The sequence below is a fragment of the Narcine bancroftii genome, chromosome 12 (genome assembly GCF_036971445.1).
Source record: "Narcine bancroftii isolate sNarBan1 chromosome 12, sNarBan1.hap1, whole genome shotgun sequence".
Taxonomy (NCBI): domain Eukaryota; kingdom Metazoa; phylum Chordata; class Chondrichthyes; order Torpediniformes; family Narcinidae; genus Narcine; species Narcine bancroftii.
In genome coordinates, this window is record NC_091480.1 from 24,817,983 (window position 1) to 24,832,841 (window position 14,859).

Genomic DNA, 14,859 nt, shown 5'->3' on the forward strand with positions numbered 1-14,859 from the left:
GTCCATCAGTTCCTGTATTTTTTTTGGTCTCTGCAGCTCTTCAAAGGATGGTTGTTTCAAAAATTCTTCAATATCCATTGCTGCTGTGTTTCCACACACACAAGCTTTAAATTAGCTTGGAAAAACAATTTACTAATAAATCACAAAATCTCCAAAAGTTAAAGATCCCAAACCTCCAAATATTTCTGATATCAGACAAGTCCCCACTTGTTACAAACCTAAAGGACTCAAAAACCCAGCAGCAACAGAAATTCCCCAAGACAATGGAGACTTAAACAAAATTGGTTTTATTTTCTTAATACATAATAATAAGATCAGTGCTTAACTCATTACTATTAACTTAACTCAGCTTAATCCCCTTCTAATTCTAAGTGCACGTGTATGTAATGTTCATATGTTCAGGAAAATTATTTTTTTTACTGTCCAATCATTCATTTTTCACTTCTTCAAATTTACTGGTATCAGGGAATCTTCCATACTGTGCACAGAACTGAACAGATATATTCACCAGGCTCTGATGCTTTAACTTAAGTTGTTACTGCTCAGGAAAGCCTTTGTTGGTTTCAGAAATATATTCATTGTTTGTTGGACACACAAACTGATCTCCTTCAATCAACCACTAAAGTGTCTTGCCGAAGAAACTTGCCCCCTCCCCTCTTGGGTTTTTCCAAAAGATAACATTTTCTTCCAGGTTACCACGTGGAATTCTTTTTCCCCTATTCCAGGAGAAACTGAATAACTAGGCACCATTTCTGAAATTGATACAGAGATTTAGAATAGGCTGAACTCAGAATTCAAATATCGTCTTGAAATGGGGTTCTGGAGCAGGTCTGTCAACTTGCAGCCTTTACCACAAACTGCTGCAGAATACTCCTCCCTCCCTCCTTCCCACCCCCCCCCCCCCCGCCCCTCAAACAATGGGTGTTTCTCTCTGTTAGCAAAATCATGTGGCCCCTCTTCGGACAACAAACTTCAACCAGAATAGCAACATAACCTTAGTTCTTGAGCATGAACACTGTTCAAACATGCTGGTCCATTAACACCGACTTGTGAAATTCTCACAAGCACTTCCCATTGTCTCTGCAAAGCCAACTGCAGACACGAAGTCTACCCTTGCATAGCACTTGCATGGCAAATGAGATATGTGTTTGTGAAATGTGACCTGATAACTAAATCTCACTATCCTATCCTTTTCAGATATATTTTATCATAATTTTATTAGCTTATTCCATAACACTGGTCCTTTGTGTTAATATGTTGGCATTAGATCTTGATTTAAATTGCCATAGAAACAAGCTTGCCCCAAAATGGCAATCAATTCATGCCACTACTGAAATATGCGTAAGTCTTGACAGACACTTAAGTGCAGTGCTGCGCAGTTAGAGATGAAATATTAAACTAAGGCCTCATCTGTTCTCTCAGTTGAATCTCTTTGGAATACATATTCCCGAATCAACATTACTCAGAATAAATTGGAAAGACATAATGATGTTGTTCTGTTTGGGAGCTAGTTGCGTACAAATTGGTTGATAATATCTAAGTAAGACCATACTTCCAAAGTATTTCATTGACTATGAAGAAAGCTAGTCATTCCTAAAAAAGAAAAATGTACATTTTTTTTCCAGCAATTGACTTAGTGTTACATGTAAAGGGATATTTTGAAGGTTTGATTTTATAAAGATCCAATATCAAAATAAGCCATTATCAAATGTTTATGCATACTGGTAAGAAAATGGGCAATGTAATATGTATAAATGAATTAACTTGGTAATATGAGCGATTAAAAACCACACCAGTAAGAATTGGAAGTTGCTTTTAGCTGATAAAAATCAAAGCAGTTGAAGGTTTTTCTCCAAATGTAAGATCTACTCATGAATTTTACAACATCCCCTGGTACAATGGAGAATTATTAGAACTTACAAAAGAGAAACATTGTTCTCTAATACTTTTTAAAAAGTAAAAAATAAATCAAAGTGAAGGAAAGGAAGGTTTGATTAATAGAAACCTGATGATATTCAGAGATTTAATATTCTTATCTTCAATACATCGCATTTGGGTGTTGTTGGTACAGCTCTGATCACCTTATATCATTACGGTGCCTTGTAATTTAACCTTGGATAATAGTATCACCAATTATACAATCTAATCTCCTCCATAAATCTTCGTCCGTGAAGCCAAGCCAAAGAAAGAATCTCATCTCGACTGACAAAATCAAGATTACCCCTAATTCCCTTGATATTACCCAATTTCTTATTATAAATAACAATCTTAAAATAAAAATTGGAGCTCATTTCCTGTTCAGCAATCTTTTACTTATCGTGTTGTTAGAAATTAAAGTACCTTTAAAGAAATTGCTCGAGACAAAAATTGAGAACAAAGAACATTTATTACTACAACAATGCAAAGTTGGGTGCTTCCCCTTACCCTGGGAATACACACACATACTGGGGCTCACCCAACTTTTATACAGTCAATTTCAGTATCAGAATGCCCTCCCCCTTACATTCTTCTGCCCCCCTGGATGGGTTTGGCATAGGTAATCCTTCCTGCCTACGTGCAGTTTCAGTACACTTGGAGGACCAGGGGGTATCCTGTGGGTGCCCCATCATGTCATTGTCCTTATTCACACCTTCCTGATTCTCTGGGCTACAGTCTCTTAATATGCAGAGTTGACTCATTCTATCTAGGGTTGGCTAATTTCATATGTATAAATCTGTGTATGGTTAGCTAATTAGAAATGTATGACTTGGTACTTCTGTCCAGGGCTAGGAGACCCTTATCTGATCCAGACTACCTCAACTTCCTACATTCTATTGTACCTTACCATTCCTTATCTTAGTGCTATGGTCTTGTCACAAAGACTAGAAGATTCTTATGTTAATCGTGCTGACTCTGCTTTCCTGCATCCTAAGCCCCAAGCTTATCCTGTTTGAACTGGTTTCAGCCATTTTACTGATGAACTTCAGTTTCTTCCATGTTCATAATTTTAGATCAATTTTCCCATCTCTCACAGTGTCTTAATCCAGTCTAGTTACATTGTACCATTATTAAACGCCTGTTAAAGTTGGGTATTATTTTACATTGTTGTCGTTCCACCCGCCCCCCCATCCAATACAACCCACAGGCACTTGATTCATTGAGCAAGGACAAAAGATAATGGACAGGATTTGCAAGTAGATTTTCACAAGTTCATTGATAATATGTTAACAGAGCTTACTTGAAAAGAAAGGAGCAAAAGGATGACAAAGAAACAACAGGTACAGGATTTTTCACACACACTTGTCATTCCACAATGCTACATTGAATTAAGAAAATCTGAAGCAGAGCTAATTATATTATCTAAGAAGTATGTCAGCCAATTTACTTAAAGCAACCTCCAATAATGGCCAGCTAGCCTTGATATTGGCCGTGAGAAAAATATTAATTAGGACACCAAAGATAACTTTTCTGTGCTTCTCTGAAAAAGTGTTGTGGGATTGTTTATGCTCAGCTGAAAAGGTGGACAGAACCATAGATTGAGAACTCGAATGAAGGGCGGCACCACTATGTTTAAGATTGGCCAATATTAGTTCCTGTGTAATCCACACTTAAAGAGTTGCTTGCATTGGAATAGTCAATATCTCTCCACTGGGACAAAAGGCATTTACAAATTTCCAGGACCATCATGAATGCCAGGATAACTCATAGTATTTAGAGCATCCAAATTTTCATAAAGCCCCTACTGGAGTTTAACCAGCAGTAATCATACATTGACCCGTGCAGAACACCAGTTACCTTCCTACTGTCTTGGTAGTCAGTTGGGATGAGTTTAACATCTTAACTAGCAAACAGTTACTTTTAGCAGTACACCTAATAAAGTGTTCTAGGGCAGATGATCTGCTGTCCTGAGAGTTGGACAAACTGTTTTTCCCCCCGTGGCATGATGCTGTACAGTTTTAGAGCTGTCTCATCAGAATCAGATGCGTCCACTGAATGGCACAGCCAATGAGACCTACCTTCACACCACCAGCACCATCCCTTCACACCACCAGCACCACCCCTTCCCCCCCACCAACCCTTCTCCCACCTCACGATTAAGCTATCAATAGAATGGTTCCGAATATCATTTCCATTTGTAAATATAGTGCGAAATCTAAAATTATTAAAATGTTTATTTTATTTAAAATCCAAAAAGATCGACACAAATGCACTTTGACACAATTTTAAAATATTGAAATTGACTTTATTCTTTAGAAAAGTACATCTTACTTTTTACTCATTCTGATTTCTCTCATTCATTTGAAAGAGGACTGCTGTGCTCACGTCATCTCCAAACTAGCTCCGACTCAGTAGTCAGATGTCCCAACTTAAGAAATGCAAAGTTTGCAGAGGTTCATACTCCCCAACTTGAGCACTCACATGTCAGCTGTCATGCTAGAAAGAAAGCCAGACTTCTGCAGAAACAAAAATGTGATTTCCAGTCAATTATCAGTTCCAGACCTACTCAGAACATACCCAAAATCTTATCAAAACCTCTGATGTGATGTTATGCTTGTTTTCTTGTTGTGATATTAAACTGGAACCAAGCTAACCGCTGGCTCCCATATTAACCCTCATGCCCAGATGTCGGCAAATTTTTTAAACCATCGACTTCTTCATGGAATCCTTGATATCTCATCGACCCCCATGCATGTAAAATAAATAAATAAATATAAAGATAAATCTTATCAATAATAAATTTCTCAACAGCCTAGACATTTATCGACCCCTTGGATAGTCCCATCGAACCCCCCCACCCCCCCCCCCACCCCCCCCCCGGGCTAAATATAGACCGCTTTGCTGACTCCTGCCCATGCCCGATGATTTAATCCTCTCCACTAATGTTCTGTCCCTTTCTGATCTGCCAACTTCACTCCAGTCCTCAAGGACCAAACTCACCAAATATGTGATCTATTTTCCGATCTCACATCTCTTCCTCTCCAAGGTGATTGATTAAATCAGTATACATTTGTCCTTGCACCAATATAGAAATAATTTTAATCAAAATCACAAATAGCATCCCATTTATGTCAAAATTAACACTCCAGATCTTTCCCAGCTTGTCAAAGCAGTTATGGACTGCTGGTTAACAATTATGCTTGTGCCAACATATAAGAAGTAATATTTAAGTCATCTCCAACACAACAGACTCTAACTTGACATCACTATTGCTGAATCCCACATCATCAACATCCTAAACCAGGCCCATAAATATTGTATCTGTAACAAATAGTGGGAGGCTGAGTATCCAGTGGCGAGCAGCTCATCTCCTGACCCCCAAAGCCTTTCTGCTATTGATAGGGCACCAGTCAAGATGATGGTGGAATACTTTGCGCTCATCTTGGAAGAGTGCAAGTGACATTCAGGACAAACCAGCTCATTTGATTGGTACCCTCATAATGCATTTTCTTTGCTACCTGTTCATAGTATGTCCTGTGTATAAAATGATCTGTAGTTACTCAAGATTCAGATAGCATCTCCAAAATTTAAAAGGACAAAGGCAACAGGCATATGAGGATAGCATCACCTCCATGTTTCTCTGTGAGTTGCACATAACCCTGACGAAAAATATACTGCATCTGAATCTAATGAGTCCAATAGTACTGTGAGAGTCAGCTTACAAGGAGAAGGACCGAGAGGGGAGTTCAGCATTACTTTCTTCGGGGTTCTCAGGAATGAAAAGTGAATACAAAATGCAAAAATAATTATTTACAAATTGTTGGACAGATCATCTTTTCTTCAGGTAGATGGACCTGGACTTAGGGGACTCGATTCTCATCTGCCCATCACGGCTTGAGAATTGTGTGTAATATCTTCAAGTGTTTCCATGTATTATCACTGATTTAGCCTTGGCCCGCTCCAATGTTAATTTACATTCAACTGAAAATAGTGTCCATTTCTGCACATATGCTGATAACGTTCAGTTCTGCTTCAACACTGCTGAAGTAATCCCTCTACTCCTTTGTAAATGGTTAGGCAGCTTTCAAACCAAGTTGGGAGCAATGTTGGTCACTGTCTCAAGCGTCTTTGACCAGCCAGTGAATTCTTCAACTTTTGTTCCATCTATCTGAAACTGAATCCAACTCTTTGTAACTTAGGATCCACATCTTTGCAGAAGTTGAACCTTATCCCATTGTATTAAGTTTCGCGAATTTCATGGTATTGTGTCTGAGCTCCTGCTGAAAGTGTCTTCATTTGGCCTTGCCCTGAGAATTTCAGTGAACTCCTGGTTGGCTGGCTGCCTTTATTTTTCCTCTCATTAACATGAGAGGAAGTACTATTTCCCCATCACCATTGCCATTCTCTTGGCTCCAGATTGAGCAAATCCTGAATTCAAAAATTCTCAGTATTGTTTTCAAATCCCTTCATGGTTTTATTGCCCATCCCTGCTTCTGTCATCACCTTCAATCTAACAGCATTCCAATAGTCATTCCTGAAGATACTCTCTCCAATTTTTGGTTGCCAACGCTCAATAATGTTGAATTAATTCGCTAAATCTCTTTTCATCTCTGGAGACTTTGAAGAATACTGTAATGTTTTGGATGTACAGAGATGGTGGGGTGGTGGGCAGCCAGGGCAGATGAGCAGGAAATGGAAGAGATGTGGGTAAGGACTGAATTAATGGTGGGGGGGGCGGGGGGCGGAGGACCATTTTTGTGGAAGAAGGATTATGGAGGATAATATGTCCTCCCTTCCTTTTCAGATGTATCTTACCCACCTCCATGATCATCTGGGAAAAATATTTTCTCATATGACTCAGTGTCAAATTTGATTTAGTAATGCTCCTTCAAAGTTCCTTGGAACATTTCCCTTTATTGAAGGTACTTTTCAAATGTACATTATTGTCGGCCAGCTGAATCGAATGTTGAAGTTCTCATATGACCATTTTGAGAAAATCAATGGAGCTCCCTTCATGCCCAGCTAAAACCTTTACTTCTCAACTACATCTACCTCTCATGTATGTCTACCTCTCAATATTTGTGCCTCAAATATATCTACCAAAACCATTTTCCATTGCTATTAGCTGCTGCATCTCAATGCAGGTTAAAAGAGCTTTCAGAAGATTTGAAAATGTGAAAGTGATCACATTAATGTAAGATTCTTTCCTTTTGAGTAGGTTTCCAATGTTATGGTCTGGCATAAAGTTTCCAGATTCCCAGTCAAGTTTGACAAATCTGCCCCATCTGACAATATCACGACAGAAAGACCAAATGTCGAACCACTAAGATAATAATTGATAATGCAATTATCCCCGTTACTCTCCTCCAACTTGGAGCAAGGCTCAAACATCATAACTAAGTAGGAATTAGATGCAGATGAAATTTCAGACAGAACATTTTCAGCCCAAAGGGAAGACATTACTTCCATCTCCACTCACTTTGTTGTCTGAACCAGAATCAGAATGTATTGTTATAGAACATATCACGAGATGTGTTACTTTACTTTAAACCACCTTAAAATATTTTTAAGAAGTAAAGGAAGGCAGTATTTGTTTATTCATTATTTATTCAAGAATCTGATGGCAGAGGGGGAAAAGGCTCAATTGTGTTGCTGAGTGCTAATATTCAGGCCCCTGTACATTATTCCTGATGGTCAGTAGGAGAGTGAAGAGGGCATGGCCTGGCTGGTGGGGGGGCGGGGGGGGGGGTCCTTGAGAACAGGGGTTGTTTTCTTAAGACACCACCTCTTGTAGATACCCTTGATGGAGTGAAGACTGGTACTCGTGATGTTGTCGGCTGAGTTAACAAACCCCTCTGGACATTTTTCCTGTCCTGAGCGTTGGCACCTCCATACCTGACGGTGATGCAAACAATCAGAATGCTCTCCACACACCAGTAGAGGTTTTCGAGTGTCTTTGTTGGCACATCAAATCTCCTCAAACTCCTCTCAAAGTATATAATAGCTAGCGCGCCTTCTTCTTGATTGCATTGACATGAGGCCCTTTCAGGTGGACTGAACACCCCATTGTAAAGCCGCATATTCTCTCCCCACGTGGCTAAGGAAGTACCCACCTAAATGCTCCGAAAACACCTCTGAGGCGCCGGCACCCACCCTCCTCTGGGAGGGATCATCATCGGAGAGCCGAGCTCCCCCGATGCACCTGAATGCAGCCAGGCTGCTAGTGGCTGCTTAGAGGTGGGCTGATGACGTTGTCAGGATGAGACGCATTAGCGCGAATTTTAAAGGCATTAATGGCCTTGCTAAGGGTTCGGCATATCTCAGCCTGAACACTGACACAGGCAGATAAAATCATAAGTATTTCCCTTGCCTACTCCGGGTCCGCCATAATCCTGTGTTCTTCTGCTTCGACGTCGGCGGGCAGAGCTGCAGTTCCAGTGGTCCAGCTCTGGAGGGCGCTCCAAGGCGTCTGGTTGAACAGGCCCTTTCAGGTGGACCTTTCAGGTGGGCCAGGCAACACTGCAAGCAGCCTTTTGGTGGAGGGTCCACCTGAATGCGCCTATGGAGGCTAAAGATCAGATCCTCAGGAGTTTTCTCTTTTAGCTGCTGCATTTTAATGCTTATTAAAAGAGCTTTCAGATGATTTGAGGTTTTGAAAGTGATCATATTAATGCAATATTTTTTTCTTTTGAGTGGGTTTCCAATGTTATGGTCTGGCATAAAGTTGGCAGATTCCCAGTCAAATTTGACAAATCTGTCCCATCTGACAATATCACGGCAGAAAGATCAAATGTAGAGTCACTAAGCTAGTGATTGATAATGCGAATATAATTCAATTGTCCCAGATATTCTCCTCCAACTTAAAGCAAGGCTCAAACATCATAATTAAGTAGGAATTAGATGCAGATGAAATTTCAGACAGAGCAAAGGGAAAACATTACTCCCATCTCCACTCACTTTGTTGTCTGCAGAGAGCCAATATCTGATATACAAGCCAAATATAACACACGACACATGAATGAACTTTGACCCGAAACAATAACTCGGTTTCCTTTCCACAGCTGCTGGCAGATCCTGCTGTTTTTGTTTCATAGTTCCAGCAAATTTTTTTTCATACAAAGATTTGCAGTTTCCACTCAAGAGATCTAAAACACTTTCAGGGCAAATCAGAGAAACTTAAAATCATGGGAACAATAACAGTACAGATGGAGGCCTTTGGTCCATTAAATTCATATCAGCTCTATTGAGAGCAATCCAACCACTTGTGCTATGACCTCTTCCCAATGGCCCCGCAAATTCTTTGTGCTCAGAATCTTATCTTGTTCTTCTTTGAATCTGACCTTCTGTCCCCAGTACTACCCTGGCTGTGCATTCAGATTCTAATCACTTGCTGTGGAACATATTTCTCACATCAATTTTGGCTCTTTAATCAAGTGAATTCATCCTATGTCCCCCAGCTATTCATTCTGTCACCAAAGGAAAAAGTTTGTCTGTATCTCTCCTGTCTAGCACTGCAGTGATTTGAAATGATTTAGATCTAATCCCTGCACAACCACTGGTTTTCAATGAAAGCTGCCCTCGTTTTTTTTTTCCATTTTATCCACATAAATAAATTCCCTCATTCCTGGAATCAATGCAGTAAATTTATTTTGCCCTTTATTTTATCATGCTCTTACACCTTTCCTAACATGTATCAAAATACTGTTATTTAACCAGACAGATGTGTGAAAAATTATTTATGATTATTACCTTAGTTTCTCAAAAGCAAATGTTGACATTTAGTCATAGAATAGCCCAGAATAGAAAAAGAGCCTTTGGCCACTGGGGCTGGTATCAAGTTACTGAATGAGCTGTCGCATAAACTCCAGTTCATTGAATAATTTCAACTATACAGTAAATGTTTGCCCTCGGGTATACCCAGTTTGATTTGAAAGGTATTACTGAATCTATTTCCATCACCCTTCGGGGAGATATATATTCAAAAACAACTCATTGCATGAGAAAAAAGTATTATTGTCCCCAGTTCTTTTGCCAAATATCTTAAGCACCTGATGTCTCATTACTGGCCCACTCCAGCAATGGAAAAAAAGTTTCTTTCAACATTTTTTGTTCGAAAATCTCTGCTTATCCAGAATCTAAGTACCACAGGACCTTCATCCTTAATATTTAATGTGATGCAATAAAAGTCCAAAAATGCAGATGCCAGAAATCCAGATCACCTGAGAATCTGGATGCTCAAACATTTAAATATGGCAGGCTTTTGTGTGCATGCACTAAAAGTGCCACAGATGCACAGTGGCACAAGCGACCACACTTTATACAGGCAATCTTATCACAAAGAAATTCATTTATACACTGCATTTTTCACTTACAATGTTTATTTTTAAACAGTTTCAAGCATCATGTGCTCTTTTTTGGTCATGCAAACATCTTGTGTTCACATTTTTGTCAAGTGTTTATTTTTCATTAAAACTCGTTTTGATAAATGAAGCATACTGTATTTGCTAATGAATAAACGATCAAAATGTAAATGTTCATCTCTTCTTTATTCCTCCTTAAACTTGAATTCTAAAAGTACGGCCCGAGAATCCAAAAAAATCCAGACCAACCCCATCCCAGAGCAGCTCAGATTTTAGGACATTTATCGTATGTCTTTTTGTAATTTTCTCCATTTGGTGGAGTTAATATTTATCCTATTTGTATTAGATATATGAAGAATGCACAAAACAGTTTAATTCATTTGATCTTTGACCAGGATGAGAGTGAGACAGGAGTTATAATTATGTGTGATTGATGAAGTTTAGGTTGTCAGACTTTTTGGCTTCATTACTTCTCAAGTGGTCCTAAAACTATTAAACTTCAGTTCACTTGGTTCTCTGCAATGACCCATTGTCCTGTAGAGTCTCATCTATTATTGCACACATTTGCTCATTTATTGAATTATTCATAAAGCTATTTGCATATTAAAATTATCACCAGAAGCAAAATATTAAAGACCAGATTCCTCTATTTCTAACTTTTAGAGATTCTTGGAATTACCTGGCAATTAAAAGTTAAACAATTGTCACCACTGCAGACTTTTGATATAGCTATGGTTTTGGCTGCTCATTCATGCTAAATCTTTGCAGTGTAAACAAGGTACAAAGGAGTTGCAAAAGACAAACAAAAGGTGGAGTGATATTCAGAGCTTCAATCCAATTCATGTACTGTACTTTCCATCCACCCAAAGGGGCTCAGTTTATTGTGTCATTGGAAAGACGACAAAAATTGTCAGTCCTTTGCTCTGTCACCACTCAAATGGACTGACCCACAAGAGTATAATCTCCAGAACAGCATCAGCTCCACAATATTCTGACTCTTCTTGTGTCCATTTCAATATAATGAGTTTTAAGACTTCTTGGAGGAGCTTTTATAAGCTTAGAGAATTAAAGAAACACAGTGTTGTCAGCACGGTTAGCACAATGCTGTTCCAGCGCCACTCACCAGAGAACTGGGTTCAAATCTGACACTGACTGCAAGGAATTTATATAGTCCCCTGAGCCTGTGTGAGCATCCTCTGGGTGCTCTGGTTTCTTCCCACCAAAAATGAATGGGGATTGGAGGTCAATTGGGTGTAATTAGATGGCATAGGCCCGTGGGCCCTAAGAGCCTGTTACCGTGCTGTATGTCTAAATTTAAGGAATTAAATTTAAATTTCAGCTAAGGATAAAATGAACCGCAGATGCTAGAATCTTGAACAGATAATGAGAGACTGGAGGGACTCGATGGGTCAGGCAGCATCCATGCAGAGAAATGGACAATTAACGTTCCAAGTCTGGGCATTTTTCTGAATCTAAAATGGAAAGGGGGAAGATATTGAATATTTAAAAAAAAACAGGAGGTGGGGGGAGAAGAACTGAGGAGAGGCCCTGATAATAGAGGATAAAGAAAAACACTTGTGATAGCATGACAAGATTCAGAGACCTGATATTAAGATATACTTTAAAAAAGCATTTTAGAATAAATCACTTGATACAAGTTTTGAGAGTTATTTTTAAATCCGCAGTATTCGCAAATGAATTTATCTTTGGATTAATTTCCATGGGATATACTATCTCTCTGTTAAAACAAAAGGCATTGCATGTTTTAAACACCAGGGAGTCTCAACATGGAACTGCCTTGTACCCTGAACCAGCATCCTGTATGGATTAAATTAAATAAACATCAGGTTAACAATTAACAAATTGAAAATCATTGCATTGGCCTTTTAGCCAGACAAACCTGAACCAACATTCAATCATCTAACCCTTCAACTACCTTCCAAGTTTAAATAAAAATCAGGTAATCTCAGTTTTCAAATTCTAAACTGATTCCAGCTTTAATGCTTTTTCTAGAAAGAGAGTGGAGAAATGCTTCCTGACCTAATGTCGAACAGGTCAGTTCCGATTTTCATGTAGCTCTTCCATTGACTGAGCATCATTAATCAAAGGATGTTAAAGACGAGCTCCCGTCAGGTTAACAGTAACAAACCACAAAGTGGGAATGAGAGGTACCACTGGTGGGTAGACAGAGTAACCTCACTAGTACTGCTTGAACCTCATTCAAAGGGTACAATATTTAAGGCATTTTTTGCATACAAATTGGATAACATTTCTTTCAAGGTATTGCTACAGCTTATGTTTTACATTTTGCACATCCTCTTCCTAAAGACAGAATGATTTGTTGTTGGTCATTTAATCCCATGTACCAGTTTTAATTAAGAACATCCTTCTGCTATACAAAAAAAATCAACAGAAGTCTGGAAGGGTTGCTCACAGAACCTATCAGTATCTATTCTCTGCCTTCCTAATTTCTGGTTTCCAATTTTTACATGCAAATCATAATAATCTTGGTTGACAATTGGTGACCAAAACTTCAGCACTGAAACGATGCCATTCAGAGACTGAGTGGTTCTGGACACTTATTGAGATCAGGCAGGCATTAGGATATGGCTCAGTGGAAGAGGTCTGGAATGTCTTTGGTTACTCTCTCTCTCTCTCTCTCTCTCTCTCTCTCTCTCTCTCTCCACCCTCCCCACCCCACCCCCCCCCCCCACCCCCAGCTTACTGGCAAAGTCTGTGTGATGGTTTCTTCATCATAATTCCCATAATTAGATATTCTATAGCTAATTTTATACATTCCTTTTTATCTTGAAGATGATAACAAAAAAAAGTCTGTAGAGAAAACTTGGACAGCATTAAAACAGGAAATCTACAAGGGCAGCTAGGTAGCTGAGAGCATAATAAGTTTTTTTTAATGAAGTGCCAAAGCATTGTGCAAAAGGATAAGTGGAGCAGTCAGGCATTTCACTCCAACTTTAAGCAAGTCCTGTATCTTTCTTTTTGCATGTGGTTCACACATTTAGTGATGTTGTCAGAGCTCTATGTACAGCATCCTTGACCTATAATTTTACAGGTCTCCCCACAACCAGCCAGAATAAATTCAGGGTCCATTGTCACAGTACGGATGGCAACCATCTTCGCTGACTGCTACTAGTGAGGTGTTATCATTGAATTTGACTATGTGCCTTGTCCAGCATTCGGAAGGCACTAGTATATATATTGACCCACTTGACATATTGTTTTATTTAAAACATGTTTTTACTTGTAACGTACATAGAGTTATCTTTGTGAGGTTTTTCAGTTGGTTGTTTTTCCAGACTCTTTTGTGTAGTCTTCCAAAGGCGCTATTTGCCTTGGCGAGTCTGTTGTCTATCTCGTTGTCGATCCTTGCATCTGATGAAATGGTGCAGCCGAGATAGGTAAACTGGTTGACCGTTTTGAGTTTTGTGTGCCCGACGGAGATGTGGGGGTGGCTGGTAGTCATGGTGGGGAGCTGGCTGATGGAGGACCTCAGTTTTCTTCAGGCTGACTTCCAGGCCAAACGTTTTGGCAGTTTCCGCAAAACAGGACGTCAAGCGCTGAAGATAAGCGTATACAGAGCCGTTGTCATACCCACACTCCTGTTCGGCTCCGAATCATGGGTCCTCTACCGGCATCACCTACGGCTCCTAGAACGCTTCCACCAGCGTTGTCTCCGCTCCATCCTCAACATTCATTGGAGCGCTTTCATCCCTAACGTCGAAGTACTCGAGATGGCAGAGGTCGATAGCATCGAGTCCACGCTGCTGAAGATCCAGCTGCGCTGGGTGGGTCATGTCTCCAGAATGGAGGACCATCGCCTTCCCAAGATCGTGTTATATGGCGAGCTCTCCACTGGCCACCATGACAGAGGTGCACCAAAGAAAGGGTACAAGGACGGCCTAAAGAAATCTCTTGGCGCCTGCCACATTGACCACCGCCAGTGGGCTGATATCGCCTCAAACCGTGCATCTTGGCGCCTCACAGTTCGGCGGGCACAGCCTCCTTTGAAGAATACCACAGAGCCCACCTCACTGACAAAAAGCAAAGGAGGAAAAACCCAACACCCAACCCCAACCAACCAATTTTCCGCTGCAACCGTGTCTGCCTGTCCCGCATCGGACTTGTCAGCCACAAACGAGCCTGCAGCTGACGTGGACATTTACCCCCTCCATAAATCTTCGTCCGTGAAGCCAAGCCAAAGAAGAAACATAGAGTTATTGATTAATGATTGGCGAGTGGTGTGACCTCCAGGGATGGATTGTATTGGGAAGGGTTGTGGCTGTAATGTGACAGCACTGCTCCCTACCTATTCGGACACACCAGCTGCCAATCCATTAGTGCACATCTTACTGTTGTATCCTTGTAAATTGCCTGGACTGCACTCTCTGGTCTGCCTGTACTTGGCCTTGGGCCATTGGCTGTTGTAATTAGATTAACCCCCCCTGCCACTGAGCTATTGGCTCTCAGTAAATGATGTGGGCTTGTCCCTCCAGCACTATAAAGGTGCCATGTGTTCTTTGTTCTCTTTTTACCAACTTGGGACCACCCTGCTTCACTCCAG